This window comes from Euprymna scolopes, chromosome 7 (assembly GCF_053919585.1).
Source record: "Euprymna scolopes isolate OS-2025 chromosome 7, ASM5391958v1, whole genome shotgun sequence".
Lineage (NCBI taxonomy): Eukaryota > Metazoa > Mollusca > Cephalopoda > Sepiida > Sepiolidae > Euprymna > Euprymna scolopes.
In genome coordinates this window covers 112,776,317-112,795,259 of record NC_136488.1, presented here as the reverse complement: position 1 = coordinate 112,795,259, position 18,943 = coordinate 112,776,317, and the positions used below count along the sequence as shown (strand labels likewise).

Below are 18,943 nucleotides of genomic sequence, written 5' to 3'. Positions count from 1 at the left end.
GGGCCGACCACTTCTCTAGAGGAGTTCATAATTAAAGGATACTCTAAAACTTAGCATCTAAATCTGACCCCCAAGATTGCCATGAGCAGGGAAAGATTAAAGATGGCTTTCTGTGTGGTAGGGATATCTCGAGTGAAGACCCTAATTTACCATATATGTGCTTCTGGGTTGCACTTGCTTACACAACCACATTTATATTTGCCCTCTATCGCCCCCACAACAGCAGAGTTATTCTCTTTAAGAGCATATATGAGAAAATTGACCACATCGCTCATCCTTCGACTAACATCCAGTGGTGACTTCAATGTCTACAATGTGGAATGGCTGACCCACTCGAACAAGACAGATGATGAGGGGGAGGTTCTGTCATGATTTCGCCATTATCTATGACCTCACCCGGATTGTTCACGAACCCACCCGTGTACCTAATACTTCCGGTCAGTACGCTAGCCTTCTAGACTTTCTCACAACTTCCCCTGAGCTATGTTCATGTTCCGTTCTGTCCCCTCTGGGATCTTCCGACCACTCTGTTGTATCAGTAAAGATAAAAACAAAATGCAATAAGTCTTCAGATGTACCTCTCCTCCGTACTGTATATCGATACTCTATGGTTGACTGGGATAGCTTCCGTACATTTATATCTGATCTAACTCTGCATTCCATGTTTAAAAAGGATGTGTCCTCTATAGTATCACACCTGATCGAATGGTTAATTGTAGGCATAGACAGATTCATACCATCGAAAAAATTCCAACAAAAACTCAACAGCCAGCCATGGTTCTTCCCAGAATCTGCTGTTGCCATCACACACAAATCACTTTTTCGATAGCTACCAACGTAATAGATGCACCGAGACTAAAGCTGCTTTCAGGAACGCCAGCAACTACTGTAAAAGAGTAATAAAAAATGAAAAAGAGCTATATGCTCAGTCTGTTAAATCCAAAGTAGCTGAGCAGCAGCTTGGTTCCCACCAGTTTTGGCAAATAACAAACAGGATCCTGAACAGAAGTGTGCGCTCTATCCCAACTATCATCAATGGACCTGAGGTCATTTTGTCAGCATCAGACAAGGCTAAACTATTTGCAAAGAACTTTGCAGCTAATTCTACCCTATGCGACGAAGGCCATCAACTCCCTGTATTGCCTCCTATAACAGACAACACGCTATGCAACATACAAATATCTGTGCATGAGGTCGTCAAGCTAATCAAGAACCTTGATTCCAGTAAAGCAACTGGCTCTGACGGCATTCCAATTATAGTACTGAAAAAGCTTCAACCAGAACTTACTCCCATATTACAAAACTGTTTAAGCGTTGCCTTAAGAAGTGCTTCCCAACACCCTGGAAAACCTCATCAGTAGGCCCTGTATTTAAGAATTCAGGTGATAAGTCATCTCCCTCTCAGTACAGACCAATAAGTCTCCTGTGTGTCATGAGTAAGTTGCTAGAATCCATATTAAATAAAGTAGTCAACCACCTCAGCAAAAATAACCTTAGTGACATTTTTTTTTCCTTAAGCTTTAACATTTAAACACGGTTATTTATGACATTTTTTTTTTTTTAAGTTTTAACATTTGCTGGGATTTCTAGTATAAATAAAGTGAAACTAACGAGCAAAGGTGATTCCCCGGCATTTCCGCCAGGGACATCCAGAAAACAAATCAGCTTTGATCAATGCGGTGAAACCATCATATCAGACAATTGCTATTCATTTGGACTGGTTTTCCCCCCACCATCTTGAGGAAACAAAAGAAAACCAAAAAACTACCTCGCAGCCAAATTTAGGCGCGGGATTTTATTCCATGATGGCATGATGTTTGACCTCATTAAATTTACACCAGTTACTGTCAGTTAACTTCTTAATGGTTTAATTTCAAACATTATCATTGCTGCTGCCATAGCGTCAAGGTAAGTCATCACACTAGTACTCCCTAATTATTAAATAGGTACAGGCAAAAATGAGCGGGCAAAAATATAGAGGGACCTAGTTTTGAAAGCCAATTTATAATTTTTTTTTTGTAGGTTTCTGACTTACTTTTTGATTGTATTTGAAAGATTAAGGACTAAACTTAATTTCCAAAAAGAAAAAGTATTTGTACACATGAAAAAAGAAGTTATGAAAAATGTTTTAGCGACGAGCTACTCAATTCAACTAAATTTTGAAGTTAAATAAATTCATTGTAAAAATCCTTTAAAAAATAAATATTAGTTTTCTGGGTCTATTTCAAAGATAATTAGTAAAGTAAAATCCTAAGATATTGAATTAAATAATAAAAAAAGTCTTGTTTGTGCAAAAATAATTAGTCCTCAAAAAGCAAGTAATTTACCGTTCGCCAAACATGCAACAAATAATGGTTTGTAAACACGATTATAAGGAGGCCCAAAATTTCAGCCAATCGAAACCCTGTTTCAAAATGAAGTCAGTCATGATAGTAAAAGGAGGTAGGGGTATCAGATTTCTTTCTTTTTTTTTTGTGCCAGATGTGCATCCATACATTCATATTCTGAACGTTTGTATCAATTTTTAGAATTTTTTTTAATTTAATTATTTTTTGTTCTTGTTTTTAAATTTTTATTTTTTGATTATTGCTCGAGATTATATAAAAATTATATTACGCCGAAAGTTCCACATTCTTGCGAGCAAGGAAATTATTAAAATTTTGCATATAAAAATTATGCGAAATATGTAATTTAAAAAAAAAAAAAAAAAAAAAAAAGTAGAAATATGTTTGCTATTATTTTTTTTGTGTGAAAATGTGAAAATGTTAAATGCTTAATTCAATGGTAATATCGGTAGTTCGAGATTCATTTTTTTCTTTGAGTTATATAGAATTCATTAATACGGACTTTAGGGGCTTTTTTCATAATGTTCCAGTAAAAATTTTATTTTATTTTTTTTATTTTCACAAATTACGATGCTTTATTTATATCACAAAAAGCAAAAATAAATTGCGTTTTTTATTTACTACTGAAAACCATAACTTTAGTAAAGGTATTTTTTGTTTAAAAAAAATAATACATTTCCACTCAGATTTAAATAAAAATTACTTCATTATATTTCGCGATCATTATTTGATAAATACTGAAAATTTCATTAAAATTTGTTAATTTCCTGATTTTTGGTGAATTTTTAAGTAAAGGGAGAGGTCAAAATGTTTATGCATTTTGAGCATCGGCATTCATTTTGCCCGTCCCTATTATTAAAATAAAAAGGTCTAAGCATTTTAGTGCTTAAGTGACGTACTACTCGACCGCTAATTGAACAGACCTTTAATACTCATTGTTTGCAAAAAAGTTTGTTCAATCAAGAAAAATACTCATTGAGTATTTTTTTGATTTGATTAAGTAGGTTTTTTTTTTAGGAAAAAGATTGCAAGTAGTTTTTTTTTTAGGAAAAAGATTGCAAGTAGTTTTTTTTTTAGGAAAAAGATTGCAAGTAGTTTTTTTTTTAGGAAAAAGATTGCAAGTAGTTTTTTTTTAGGAAAAAGATTGCAAGTAGTTTTTTTTTAGGAAAAAGATCGTAAATGTAGAGAGGAGGCTGATAATTTTCGGCGCTTCTACACTATTAGGTCGAATTTTTGTAGTCGATAAATGGAGTTTCCAGATAAAAAAAAAAATGGTTTCTGATATTTTTTTGTCAATTCTAACAAATTACAATGGTAGCTTTCAAATTATGCAGTCGAGATTACCTGAATATTACTGAATTATTTAAAAAAAAAAAAAAAAAAAAAAAAAAAAAAACTTTAATGTGTTAGCAGGTGAAAAATTGCGGTCATCTTGTTTAAATCAAAATGGAAAATTACCTCCCTTTTGAACTGTATCTTACGATCATTTTCGTCAAATTCTATTTTTATTTTCTTTAATAAATTATTTTCAATTTTCGTAACATTTTGATGGAATCATCTAAAAAATACGAGGAATACGTAGATACCATCGTTTTTATGTGAAATTTAGTTTTACGATTTCCAAAATTTCATCCTAATAGCGTGCAATTTGTTATAAAAAAGAAAATTGCGAAAGGGTCTGGTTTGGGTTTTCCAAATATTTATCATGGTTTGCTTCTGTATCGATGAAACTCGGGATTCGCCCATTAAGTTCCTAAATAACTATGCTTTTTGTAAAATAAATAAATAAACAAAAATAAAATAAAACATTAAAAAAAATACAAACAAGAGCAGAAAACTCATCGACATTTAGAAATGTTGGAACGTATTAAAATAGCGAAGTCCATCCCCTCCTATTTGTGCTGACAAGATCACGTTCCTTACACCATATGCCGACGTCAGACTTTTTTGCTTTAATAGTACAACTGCCACTTAGATTATATCACCATCACGATTTGTTCCAGCTGAAACATTACGTGAGATGACTTCAATAATTCATCCTAACTTCATTCTTCTCTCTATATCACTCATAAATATACATGATTTCATGTTTACAATTATCCACCAAGTAAAATAATTAGACAATGACATTATTGCACGTCTACACACACAGGAAGCGATTGTACGGTTTTGTACCAAACACGTGCAGTCATCAAAGGTTTGAGTACACATAAATAATAGGCAACAACAAGAGAGACTAAAAAGAAAACCTATCAAATTTCAAACTATTTGATTGATCGATAAAAACAGTTATGAGAAAAATAGAAAAATTAAACATTCACCAAATTTATAATATTGCAATGAAAAATGACAAGCATTTGGTTAAGTTAAACTTGGTTAGCGAAATTTTGAAAATATATAAATCTGATGTTGGCTGGGCAAAGGGCTTAGAGACAAAAGAAGTCAAAAAGTAATTTTTTTAATAGGATTTTTAAAAAGTTTATTTCCTCTTACTTTATTTTTGACTAGCAAGGCCACCCGGCGTTGCTCGGGACCGTACAAGACAATGAGAAAAATTTTGAACATGCCTATTGTTCTTAGGATAGAGGAATTTTTGATATCATTTGCCATCTTGAGCAAAGAAATATTTTACCTACCCTAGGACGGGTATTACACGACATATGTATGAAATAATTGTACCTTCATTGGACAGGAAATTTACAGCACGTATGTGGAAAAAAAATTCCTTACCTAGGGCAGGTTATGTACAACACATATTTAAAATTATTTAAATAAGTTTATGTTGTTCTAAATTTTCCGTATGTCACAGGTAAGAGTTTGTTTGTTTTTACATAAGAGTGCTATAGTGAAGAAGCACCGGTTTTTTTATATAAACGTTATACTACTCGAATATATTACATGATTTTCGATTTTGATAACTTATGTACGTCACAGATAAGAATTTCTTTGTTTTTCATATGGGTACTTCACTGTATAAGTACCTTATTTCCTGGGTAGGATACTGTAGAAGTACCTCTTTTTTCTAATTTAAAAATGAAAGAACTCAATACTTTTAAGTAATTTTCTGTTGTGCTAAATTTTCTGTATGTCTAGAGTAAGAATTTGTTTGTTATTTCATCTATTTCTATAGTGAAGAAGCACCTTATTTCTCATTTAAAAGTCATGCTATTCGATTATATAACTTGATTTTCGGTTTTAATGACTTATGCACGTCACAGGTAAGGTTTGATTTGTTTTTCATACGAGTACTATAACACACAAGTACCTTATTTCTTGGGTAGGCTAATATATAAGTACCTTATTTTTAATATATAGATGAAACTACTTGATGATTTTACATAATTTTCTGTTGTGCGAACTTTTCCGTATGTCAGAGGTCGTTTTTATAATAGAGTGCTTTATGAAAGAAGCACCTTATTTCTTGTATAAATGTCATACTACTTGAATATATTATATATAATTTTCGGTTTGGATTATTTTTATGTACGCCACGGGTAAGATTTCCTTTGTTTTTCATATGGTTACTATACTGTACAAGTACCTTATTTCTCGGGTAGGATACTGTACAAGTACCTTTTTTCTAATGTAAAAATTAAAAAACTTGCTACGTTTATGTAATTTTTTGTTGCGTCATATTTTCTGTACGCGAGGGGTAAGAATTTGATTGTTTTGTTATCTGGGTGCTATAGTGAAGAAGCACCTTATTTCTAATACTACTCGAATATTACACGTGATTTTCGGTTTTAATAACTTTCATGTATGTCACGGAAGATTTTCTGTTTTTTCATGAGTACTATACTACACAAGTACTTTATTACTTTGATAGAATTTCTTGTACACATAAATACATTAAAAACTGATCATTGTATGTGATTTTTGGAATATGACTATACAAATATACAAACATATAATACATTGAATTTATAATGATCAGTTATTTAGTATAGGAGTGAATCCAATACATAGAAATATATAAACATATACACATAATTAAAATTCATAATGATCGGTTAATTAGTTTAGGAGTGGATCCAATACATACAAATATATAATCATATTTAAAATTCATAATGATCTGTCAATTAGTTTAGGGGTGAATCCAAGACAGAAATATATAGACATATACACATAATTAATATTCTTAATGATCGGGTTAATTAATTTAGGAGTAGATCCAATACAAATGCAATTACTTGATCTATTTACGTGATTTTGGGAATTTAATAAAGCTAATATATCATATTTTGAATATGACATTTTCGTTACATAAATCAAAAACATACTTCTGTATTTTTTTAAATAAAAGCGTTCTTAACATTTAAAAATCAAGAATATCGGAATGTTAAAAAAAAAAAAAAAAAAAAAAAAAAATTTGGAGATTGAAACCGCAACATTTGTGTTAGTAATTGGTCACGATAGCCATTGCACCAGTGGGACAAAGGCGTTAAAAGCGTTGTGACATATCTAAATAAATAGTTTTCTCTTTTACTCGATGTACGCATGCGCACAACGACGCTATGGTGCTATGCTCGTTAAGGTGTCATTTCTTTCAAGTTTGAACCCCTTAGCAATTGTTTTAGCCGATTATATACCTTTAATAAAATTCTGCACCAAAAATGCAATGCTCAACATGTATAAACATTTTGACCCCTCCCTTTACTTAAAAATCCCCCCCCCCAAAAAAAAATTTTTTTTAAAAATCAAGAAATTAACCAATTTTAATGAAATTTTCAGTATTTATCAAATGACTAGCGCGGGGGGGGGGGGTACCTGGCGTTTCCCGGGTGTTTGGAGGTGTGTGTGGTTTTGGGTAAATCAAAACTCCGGTGGGGAGGGGGTTTAAAATAAAAAAGTTTTGGTAGGTGAGTATGAGGATCGAACCCAAACCCTTGAGGCAAAGTTGGAAATTAAAGTGAAAAAAAGACTTACGACGTTAATCACTGGGCCACCGTGACATACAATGGAAATAGTTTAAGTATTAAAAACAAAATTGATAGGTGGCCCGCAATAAAAGTTTACTCTGCTGCTTCTATTTGACCTAATTAATGAGGTCAAATAGAAGTCAGTTAACTTGGGTTCGTTTACCCAACTTTGACTGGTTTTTTTCCACCAACAGACAGACGTTGGGGAAGGGGGGAACCAGCTCCCCATTGTCCAGATTGAATAGCAATTGTCTGATATAAGAGGAGTTTGGCCCCCACATTGATCAAAGTTGATTGCTTCTGGACGTTTCCCGGCGCAATGCTGAGAACGAACTGTTTGAATTTAGTTTCACTTTATTTATACTAAAATGCAGGACAAACAGGGGACAGAGCGAAATAGCGCAAATCTCATAAAAGTTGACGTAAATAAATGTAGAGGCGACCTGCGTTCCCAGATATTATTATCTAGGGGCTATATAAACAATTGTAAGCAATCATAACGACCCCGGGAGTGTCTGCGAAAGAAGCCTTTGGGAGACATACACGAAATGGTCACACACATTTTGCCTTTTATATATATAGACTAGCGGGGGGGGGGGGAGTACCTAGCGTTGTCTGAGTGTTTGGAGGTGTGTGGTCGGTGAGGGGTGTTAATGAAAACCTAAGAATAAGCAAAGTAAAAAAAGCAAACAGAAAAGCGAACGTTAAAACTTATCTGAAAAATAAAGCAGAGGGTACCCGGGCGGTGGGGGTAATCAAAACATAAGAATAAGCGAAGTAAAAAGACACAAAAACTAACATAAGGCAAACGAACGATGTTAAATGTAAAAATCTGAAAAACTAAAAAGAAAACAAAAACGAACGTTAAAACTTCTGAAAAAAAAAAAAAAAAAAAAAAAAAAAAAAATGTGAAAAATGGCTTAAATAAGCCTGTTTTGATATTAAAATTTTAAAAAAAAATCGGTGGGTACCTGGGTGTTTTAGGGTGTGTGTTTGTACGGTCGGGGGTGGGGGTTGTTAATGAAAACCTAAGAATAAGCGAAGTAAAAAAAAAAAAAAAAGAAAAACAGAAAAACGAACGTTACGTCAAAAATGGCTTAAATAACACTGGTTCAATATTTAAATTTAAAAAAAAAAAAAAAAAAAGACATCTCACACAACGATTCGAACCCAAAACGATTAGATAATGACTCAATGCTCTAACCAACTGAGCTAACACAACGTACATGAAATTTAGTCAGTTCTTCAACTATTTAAACTAAATCAGGTCATGATGTCATCTGACGCATGTGTAGAACCGATCTCGTCATGAGAGGACGGTTTTTGTTGACCCCCCCCACCCCTGTAGAAAATTGTTGATTTCAGGGTGAAAAAATTAACGTTTTTGGCCAATTTTTCGATATTTTTTGGGCGAAGGATGGAGCTTCAATATGATACCAAATTTGTCAATTTTTGTTCTGTCTGTCGAAAGTTTTTAGCGGACACACAAACACACATTTTCGCTTTTATATATATATATATATATAGACTAGCGGGGGTACCCGGCGTTGCCCGGGTGTTTGGAGGTGTGTGTTGGTGGGAGTGGAGTAGATTAAAACAACCCTGTTAAAAAAACAAAAACAAAAAAAAAAACACGTTGGCCGGTTGTTTGGAGGTGTAAAAGAAAAAAAATAATTTTAGTATAAAGGTAGGCTTGAACCCCGAACGTTTGACGCGGAGGTGGAAAGGAAATGGGGAAAAAAAAACCATACGACCACATCATCTCGACCACGGGAACATATGAATTTATAAGTGTGTTAAGTTGACGTTTATAAACCGAAATTAGCAGGTGCGACAATGTCAAGTTGCGGAAGCCAGTTTCTGTTTTCCCTGCTACGCGGCGATCAAACAAAAAAAAAACTAACGTAAGGCAAACGAACGATGAAAACAAAAAAACCAACACGTGAAAAATGGCTTAAATAAGCCTGTTTTGATATTAAAATTTTAAAAATCGGTGGGTACCCGGGTGTTTTTGGGTGTCGCTAAGAAGTATATAAAAAAGAAAAAAAAAAAAAAAAGCAGAAAAACGAACGTTACATGATAAATGGCTTAAATAACACTGGTTCAATATTTAAATTTAAAAAAAATCGAGAAAAAAAAAAAAATCCCACCACGATTCGAACCCAAAACATTTAGATAATGAACCAAGGCCTTAACCAACTGAACTAACGCGATGTACATGAAATTGGTTTGGTTTTTCAACTATTTAAAATAAATCAGGTCATGACGTCATCTGATGCATGCGTAGAATTGGTCATTGTCACGAGAGGACCGTTTTTGTTGACCCCGCCCCTGTCGAAAATTGTCAATTTCGGGGTGAAGTTAACGGTTTTAGCCAATTTTTTGATATTTTTCAAGCAAAGAATGGAGCTTCAATGTGATACAGAGTTTGTGAATTTTCGTCGCGTGTAGAAAGTTTTTAGCAGACATCCAAACATACATACATTTTCGCTTTTATATATATATATATATATATATAGATGATCGCGGAATATAATGAACTAATTATTTTTATTTAAATCCGAGTGGAAATGTATTATTTTGTTTAAACAAAAAATACCTTTACTAAAGTTATGGTTTTCAGTAGTACATAAAAAAACGCAAGAATTTATTTTATTTTTGCTTTTTTATATAAATAAAGCATCGTAATTTGTAACAATAAAAACAAAATAATTTTTATAGGAACATTACAAAAAAAGCCCCTAAATCCATATAATGAATTCTATATAACTCGAAGAAAAATGAATTTCTCGAACTACCGATATTACCATTGAATTAAACATTGGTTATTTAATATTTTCACACAAAAAAATTATAGTTGCAAAAAATGTCTTTTTTTAAATTACGGGTTTTGCATAATTTTTATATGCAAAATTTTAATAATTTCCTTGCTCACAAGAATGTGAAACTTTCGGTGTAACATTTTTTATAGAATATGGAACAATAATTAAGAAAAAAAAATTAATTTAAAAATAGGAACATAGAAAAATAATTAAATTAAAAAATGCAAAAATCAATACAAACGTTCAAAAAAGGAATGTACGGATCCGCGACTGGGGGGGGGGAACAACAAAAAGAACTTCCTCCCTTTTAATTACATGACGTCATTTCCACAATCTTTCGACTGCCTGAAATTTTGGGCCTTCATAATTTTCGTGTTTACAAAATTTTAGTTTGTTGCGTTTTGCAAACGCCAGAATCACTCGGTTTTGGGCTAATTAATCTATGTTTTGTACAAACGAGTTTTTTTTTTTTTTTATTTAATTCAATATCTTAGGACTTTACTTTATTAATTATCTTTGAAATAGACCCAGAAAACTAATATTTATCTTTTAAAGGAGTTTTTACAATGCATTTATTTAACTTCAAAATTTAGCTGAATTTGGTAGCTCGCTGTGAAAACATTTTCAGAACATTTTTTTTTTTTCACGTGTACAAATATTTTTTTCCTTTTGGAAATTAACAAAAATCTACAAAAAAATTATGATAAATTGGCTTTCAAAACTAGGTCCCTCATTTTTGTCCATACCTATTTGAGCTATTGCACATCGTCCAACGATCATCAGTCTAGGAGGAGATACAATTTGAAAAACGGAGACAGACACACAGACATAGTGAGCTTTATATATTAGATTTCAATAAATATTCGATTAATAGGAAATAAAAATAATTCGATGCATTCATCAAAGTTGCAAACACGTGGAATCTTGCCCAATAGCTTCACCGAGTATAGAATGGATTATCGTCTTAAAACTACACTTCAATCATCAGTAATATCTCAATCTTGAGATTTCTAATGATCGGGTTAAAAGGTAGACACCAGTATCTTAGCAGAAGCTTTTTTTTTTTTTTTCCCCCCACAAACTTAAATGGGTAAAATATAACCACATCATTATTTTTCAATAATGATGTGGTTATATTTAACCCATTTGGCCAATTTTTTGATCATCATGTTATTAAAATTTAATTTAAATTAACCACGTTGTTTTAACAAATAATACAAGATGAAGTTTTAAAATGATTAAATATATTTTATTTTATAATTTAACATTAAAAACATTGAATACAAATAAAACGTTGGGTACTTATGTATTGGTGCTAAGTGATCCGCGCTATTTTTTTTAAATCGTATTTCCAAGTTTAATTAAAGTTTTATGATATAGTTTTTATTAAATTGTAAGGTTAAAGTACAGAATATGTACAAAACACTCTCTCCTCCCCATATTAAGAATGGCTTTTTAAATAATAACATTATTTCAACACGGATCAATAAGTGCATGAGTACCTATGTATTTTTTGGTACTGTGCTTAAATAATGTTATTTTGAAAGCCATTCTTAACATGGTGAGGTGTTTTGTAACTCTTCTGTGCTTCCACCTTACAATTAAAAAAAATATTGTGAAACTTTAATTTAACCTGAAAAAATATTTTAAAATAGCGTGGTACCAAAAATGCATAAGTACCAAATTTTTGTTTAATTTTACAGTAGATATTGTTTTTGGATGCATACAATGGCAGATGGTACCGTGCTATTTTTATATAGTTGTTTTTTTTTTTTTGTTTTTTTTTTCTTCCAGTTTAAATTCAAGTTTCACAATATTTTTTTTTTTTTTTTTTTTTAATTGTAATGTGGAAGTACAGTATAGTTACAAAACACCCTCACCTCCTCACTAAGAATGCTTTTTAAAAATAACGTTATCATTTCAGCACTAGGTGTATCAGAGTTTTAGTCAACCTGCCATAACAAACGACTGTATACAAGCTTATAACAAATGTAATTTCAAACCACAATTTTTTATTTCAATAAAATGAGGAAATATCAAAATTTAATATCATAAAAGCTTTCACCGAAAAAATATACAATTTTTTTTTTTTTCATCGGTTTTATTAAAAAAAAAAAAGTTCACGAAAAACAAAAAACGTAACTCGTGTGGATGTAATATATATATATGTGAAAAAATCACTAGTTTCAAATTATTAATATTTGATTGCTTCTAATGTTCTGGTATGAGAATTTAATTATATTTATATATTATATTCCATGTATTTTTTAAATGAAAGGATTTTTCAACTAAGTGTCGGTCCCCCACGTTCATTTATCAGCCATTAAAATACCCGTATGTAAAAAGAATTCTCAGTTTGATATGTACGGAAGTATGGAATGGTAAAAAAAAAAAAACTGTTTCAATGAAGGAAGAAGTGGCGCGTCAAGCGAAGCATGCCAGTTAAGGATATTCAATTAGATGCTTAACTGTTAACGCGCCGACATTGACTGTGCATTTCTTCCTGGAAGCTACTTGTTCCATGGTATGTTAAGCATGGCACCAAAAATACATAAGTACCCAAATTTTCATTTTTATTGGTCAATGTTTTTAATTTTAAATTATGAAATAAAATATATTTAATCATTTTAAACTTCATCTTGCATTATTTTTTAATTTGTTTAACAAAGTGGTTAATTTTAATCACATTCAATTTTAAAGTTTATGAAACATGTAAAAAAAAAAAAAAAAAAAAAAATAAGCTTCTGCTATACCGGTGTCGACCTTTAAGTGTCCCTTTTAGTAATTACCTGGTTCGAGAATATCTGTACAACTAAACGGCAAATCTGCCCGGAGATCTTGTGTATACAGTCACAGGCATATTTATATGTCATGTCGAAATTAGTACCCCCCCCCACCACCACCACCAAATGATCTAGATATATTTTTAACACAAATCATCTACAATTATGTTATTTTATGTTTAAAAATGGTGAATCTTTAATTTATGTAAAGGGAGATAAGTCAGTTTGCCATGGAGAATTGGTAGGTGTATCAGAATTTTTGTAGGAATTTTTGACACCCCTAACACGAAAATGCAAATAAAATATAAAAACTCGTAATTTCTCTTTTAAAAGTGGGTTGTTCATTTTCTTTATGGATTATACTTCCAAAATAAACTATTAAAGTTGTTTTAAAAGTAATAGAAATATTTTTTATTTTTTAAAAAACAGTAATGAATTTTACGAACAATATTTTTTAATTTTTAAACTTTAAAAATCTATAAAAATTTTTCTATTGATTCTATTTTTACGATATTTTCTGGGTCAATGTGAAATTTTATGCTCTTTCCAATAAACCGAATATAATATTTTAGGCAAACGTTTTTTTTTTTTAAATTCACGCCCCCCCCCATTTTCAAGTGTCTATTAAAAAGTAAATAATTTACTCACTAAAGTGTTATATATCACAAATTGAAGAGAAAATGTCAATAAATAATATATTCAAATTTGAAACAAAAAAAAGTAGTGTTTTTTTAGAAATTTACCTGCAAAGTTTGAAGTTTAAAACCTTTTTTTTTTTTTAAACCAGGTTGGTTGTTTCTTTTGTTTTGTTAATGAAACTTTGGTCCTTGCTCCTTTAATTGAAAAAGAATTAGGGCTTGAATTACATTTTTCGAGTAGTTATAAGCTTGGAAAGATAGGGGGTCGAATAATTCACACCTCCCATTTTGAAATGTCTATTAAAAAGTAAATTAATTTACTCACCAAATATATAATAATTAATTTACTAATCAAATATATCACAAATTGAAGAGAAAAGGTCAATAAATAATATATTCAAATTTAAAAAAAAAAAAAAAAAAAAAAAAAAAAAAGTAGTGTTTTTTTTTTTAAATTTACCTGTAAAGTCCGAAGTTTAAAACCTTTTTTTTTAAAAAAAAAACGCATTGTTTGTTGTTTTTGTTTTTTCTTTTAATGAAACCTTGGTCCTTGGTCCTTTAATTGAAAAAAAAAATTAGGGCTTGAATTACATTTTTCAAGGAGTTATAAGCTTGGAAAGACGGGGTGGAATTATTCACTATTTTTCACAAAATTTCTGACACATCTAGAGAATTGGTCGCACAACTATTCAAAATTCTATTTTTACTTGTAATTATTCTTATACCGCATTATTTTTTTAATAATTTTGTAATTCATACTAATTTCGACATGACATGTAAATATGTAATGTTTACACCTGAAATGCGTTGGTTTAAAGCATCACTAATCTACACAAGCACCCAAACACCCTATTCTTTTTTCGCTGGTTTGCTCAGAGATTTATCGGCGACCTTCTTTTGCATTGTGTTCTGCAGTCCTGAACGTGCTGCCTCAGAACTATGTGAGCAATCACTGTCACATTTTCGAAGTTTTGTATTATCTAACTATCGAGATGTTCCTAAGTTTTATGCATTTCCTATTTAGCTAAATAGCCAGCTTCTGTATATTGCTATATGGCTTAAAATAAGAAAATGTTTGTTCTTATTTAGAACTACATTTAAAAATACAAAAACATCTTTATGATGCACGTACCTGTCACGGAACAAAGATATATTCCAAAAATTACGTAAATTCATCAAGTAGATTTTTTGTTTGTTTTTTTTTTTTTAGTTAAGAAAATCACATTTTATGGCGAGTAGAGTGGGACAGGAACATGCCATATTTTTTTTATGAAGCATTAAAATTCAAGGGCGGCAACTCAATCCGATTAACTAGATTTATGTATTTCTCCATAACCGCTCATCAATAACTACCCTCTTACCCAAAATACTTAACGCTAAACTTCGTGAAAATAGTTGTTTAAATAATAAAAAAATACTTTATCAATTTACGTGTTTTTTTGGAATATATCTCCGTTCTGTGACGAGTATGTACAAAGATTTTTCGGAACTCTTTACTCTTTTGACTCCCAATGTTTCGTCTGCTTAAGCTTTAATTACGTGATTACGGTGTAACATCAATAAAATAAACCATTCATTCAAATGTCGCTTGTTATGGATTTAGCTGAATACGATATTAAAAATCACTTTGATACTTATGCACTTATGTTACCGGGCTGGCGGGCGTATTGTAACTATTCTGTACTTTCATCTAAGAAAAACAAGAAGATATTGTAAAGCACAAGCGCACCTGAATTTTTTTTTTTTTTTTTTTAATTACACAACACTTTAATTTAGGCACCGCCAAAAATGGCCGAAAAATCAAGTTGTTGTTTTTTAAAACGAAATTACATTTATTAAAATCCATTATTTCTGAGTAACTTTTTTTTTTCCAGAAAGATAAAACCCTGAATTTTATCATATAGAAAACAGAATAATGTAAAACTTTTTCTACTATTTTTAATTCAATTTTAAATGTTAAATTTTCCCCAAAAGTTAACAATTGACATTTTTTGTCTTGCACAAAAAACGTACATAAATATTTTTTAAAAAAGGTTTTTGAAATAATTTATTTATTTGTTGTCTAACTAAGATTTAGGATGATTTTCTATGAGAATATGCAAAAATATTATAATATAAGTACCTGGATTTCAAATAATTCCACTTATTCATATAGGCAACCAGTTACTTCGAGTCGATCTAGAGTCTAGATCGACACTGTTTACGTTTTTATTCGATAAAAAGCAAACTATGGAAGACCAAACAGGCCAAAAAAACTTATTTTTCAGTAACGAAAATTTCAATGAGGCTGGCCAGTACCAGATGGGTGACTATTTGCATGAGTTTGGTTTTTAATGTGTATGTGTGTGGGGGCCAGGCTCCCCAAAAGGGGGGAGGGGCAATTTAAAGCAGAATAAAAAAAAAATTATTTCAGCGCGTTTGGTCCACCGTAGTCGAAAGGTGGCAAACGTTTTCAAACGGGATCGAAAAAATGATGATATTTTTAACACAAAGGGCACAATATTTATCGAATTTTTTTTTTTTTGTATCGATTCTTCAAAGCATGCCCTGTTTAATAATGGCCATGTATTATTCGGCTCGCTAAAAAGAAATTGTTAATTTATTTATCAAAGATTTTAAAATGGCTTTTTTCGTATAAATATTAAAAAAATTTTTTTTGTTTTGCTTAACTTAAATTAACATATTCACCGAATTTCACACTTCAAAACTCAAAAGCGGGATAATTAAACACAATCGAAGTTCTGATATTCAGACATCAAAATAAGGTATGCAAACAATTTTTTTTTTTTTTAATCTATAATCCCGTCCCTTACAACAACATAATGTTTTATTCAGTTTCAGATGATTATTTTAAGCATATTTGTACCACCTCAAAACAAGTTTTGTAAGTAAAAAAAATATATATATATAAATATCGTTTATGAAAAATAAGTAGACTGTTATAAAGTTCATTTTTCTCTTAATAATCGCTGAAAATTTCGTATTGATCGGATAATTACCTGATTTTTGGTAGATTTTTAAAACGACGGTCCGTCAAAAAGTACTTGGCGGTGCCTACTTTAATTCAATGTATTCAAATGGCCCTTCAAGTTTTATATCTTTTTGTTTATTAAATTGTTAGGCGAAAGTGCAGAATAGTTACAATACACCCGCTAGACCGGTAACATAAGTTCATAAGTACCAATAAAGTGATTTTAATACCGTATTCAGCTAAATCCATAACAAGCAACATTTGAATGAATGGTTTATCTTATTGATGATTGCTAATGCTACACCGTAATCACGTGATTAAAATTTTAGCAGATGAAACATTGGGAGTCAAAAGAGTTCCGATTTTTCTGTGTTTTTTTTTTTTTCTTTAAATAAGTAATTTTACATGTGCACCTGCACCTTTATTTTTTTGTTATATTGTCTATGTTTAACCTTTTCATTTTTGCTTTTAAATTCATTTACTTCTGTTAAAGTGTTTTATTTTATCTAAACTAAACTATCTAAAGTTTGTTTTCCAAAAAATTGTGTTAACGGAACATTTAGATAATTCGATAACTTAACGTTTTTATTTAGAAACCCAATCTTAACATGGAGAGGGAGAAGGTGTTTTGTAACTATTCTGTACCTAACAATTTAACAAAAGATACCGTAAAACTTGAAAACACTATTTTTAAATAGTACCTTCTCTGCACAAGAACCGAAAATTCTATTTTGTTCCTGCGATTTGGATAATCTTCAATTCTCGAGTAGGGCTTGGGCTTCCCCGGCTTCACATAAATATAACGTAAAATGATCAACCACTTGACCAAACAGCATAGGATAGTACAAGAAATTATTTTTGGGTAGGTTCTATAAAAAAAAAAAAAAAAAAAAAAAAAAAAATTGAAAAAGTGGTCAAAAAAACAAATAAATGGATTATTTAGCAGAGAATCAAAAAAAAAAAAAAAAAGCCCAAAAAAATACCTAAGACAAGATAAGTTATCCAAGTAGATAAAAGTTTTGTTTTAATGGAATTTTAAGCGTATATTCGGTTTGAAAAACAAGCACTGTCGAGTTAGTAAGTTACCTGGGTGCATTTCTAATCAGTAATTTTATTTAATTTTTAAGTTTGGAGCAGTTATCGACATTCCAAAGACGACAACACTCAGCATTATTTGTTTTTCAAACTGAATAAACGTTTTAAAATATGTAAAAAAACAAAAACAAAACTTATTCAGCTTTGATAACACTTCTTATATATTTATTTACCACTTTTCTGGTTTGTTGTCTATTGTAAAACATACTCCATTTTTTGTATTTCCAACCTGATAGACCATTTGCAAATACTAAAAAAAAAAAAAAAAAAAATGATTACGTTGTGGTCAAGAAGCGAATGATCATTGATATAGTAAAGTGACCCCCCCCCTTTCTAAATTTTTTTCCAGGTACTTCCAAAATTTAATTAGTGCATTTTTAGAATTACACTTATTAAAAAAAAAAAAAAAAAAAAAGACAAAAAAACTTTGATGTACATACTCGTTATGAGACTAGTTATGAGACTCAAGTAGCTTCTTTTAACTAAGAAAATCAAAATTGCAAGACTTTTTTTTATCGAGGAGAAACAACTTAATTTGAATTAAGTCTTATAATGAATAAGTAAATTTTATATTAGAATCACTACAAATCGTAATTATTTTTTCTTAGTTACCCCCCCAACGCGAACTGATCGATCAATTTAAGTAATTTTTCAAATAAGACATCTTCGTTCCATGACAGGTGCGCGGTGCATACATCATGAAAATGTTTCTGTATTTTGTTGTGTTTTTTTAATAAGTAATTTTACCGATTTTTCAACAGTCCCTATTAAATCACAAGTAAAACAAAATTGCCATTTTGATCGCGTTAAAATCAAATTACACGTTTAGAATAAAAAAGATACTTACGCAGAATACAGATCGTGTCAAAATAACATAACATTAGAAACCCATTCTTAGCATGCGGAAACGGGGGGGGGGTTATGACTAATCTGTACTTTCACCTAACAATACAAGATACCGCAAACATTTAACTTGAAAATCCTATCTAAAAATAGCATAGTCCGTATTATTTCGCACAAGTACCGTAAAAAAAACAAAAACAAAACGAAAGATCATTTTTTTTTTTTTTTTTTTTTTTTTTTTTTTAATTACCCTTTCGCTTTTTTGTTATTAAATTATTCCAAAATATTAAAAATGATTACGGGAAAAATAGATTAATAGGCTTACGCGATACAGAGCAAAATTAAAAATATTTTCTTCTTACTGAAAAGACCTTTTCTGAAATATATATATATATATATATATATATATATATATATATATATATATATGCCTGCATGCATGCTCGAACACTACCACTACTACATTAACACACGAATAGCAGCAGTTAGCAAGGTGGGAGTAAAAGTCTAAAAATAAAATGTAA

At 30.7% G+C, this 18,943-nt stretch overlaps 1 protein-coding gene across 1 annotated transcript in view; it reads right to left on the bottom strand.

Moving 5' to 3' along the window:
- The window catches only part of LOC145280332 (double-stranded RNA-binding protein Staufen homolog), a 263,575-nt gene that overhangs the window by 244,242 nt on the left and 390 nt on the right, over nucleotides 1-18,943 (bottom strand). The window lies entirely within an intron of this gene.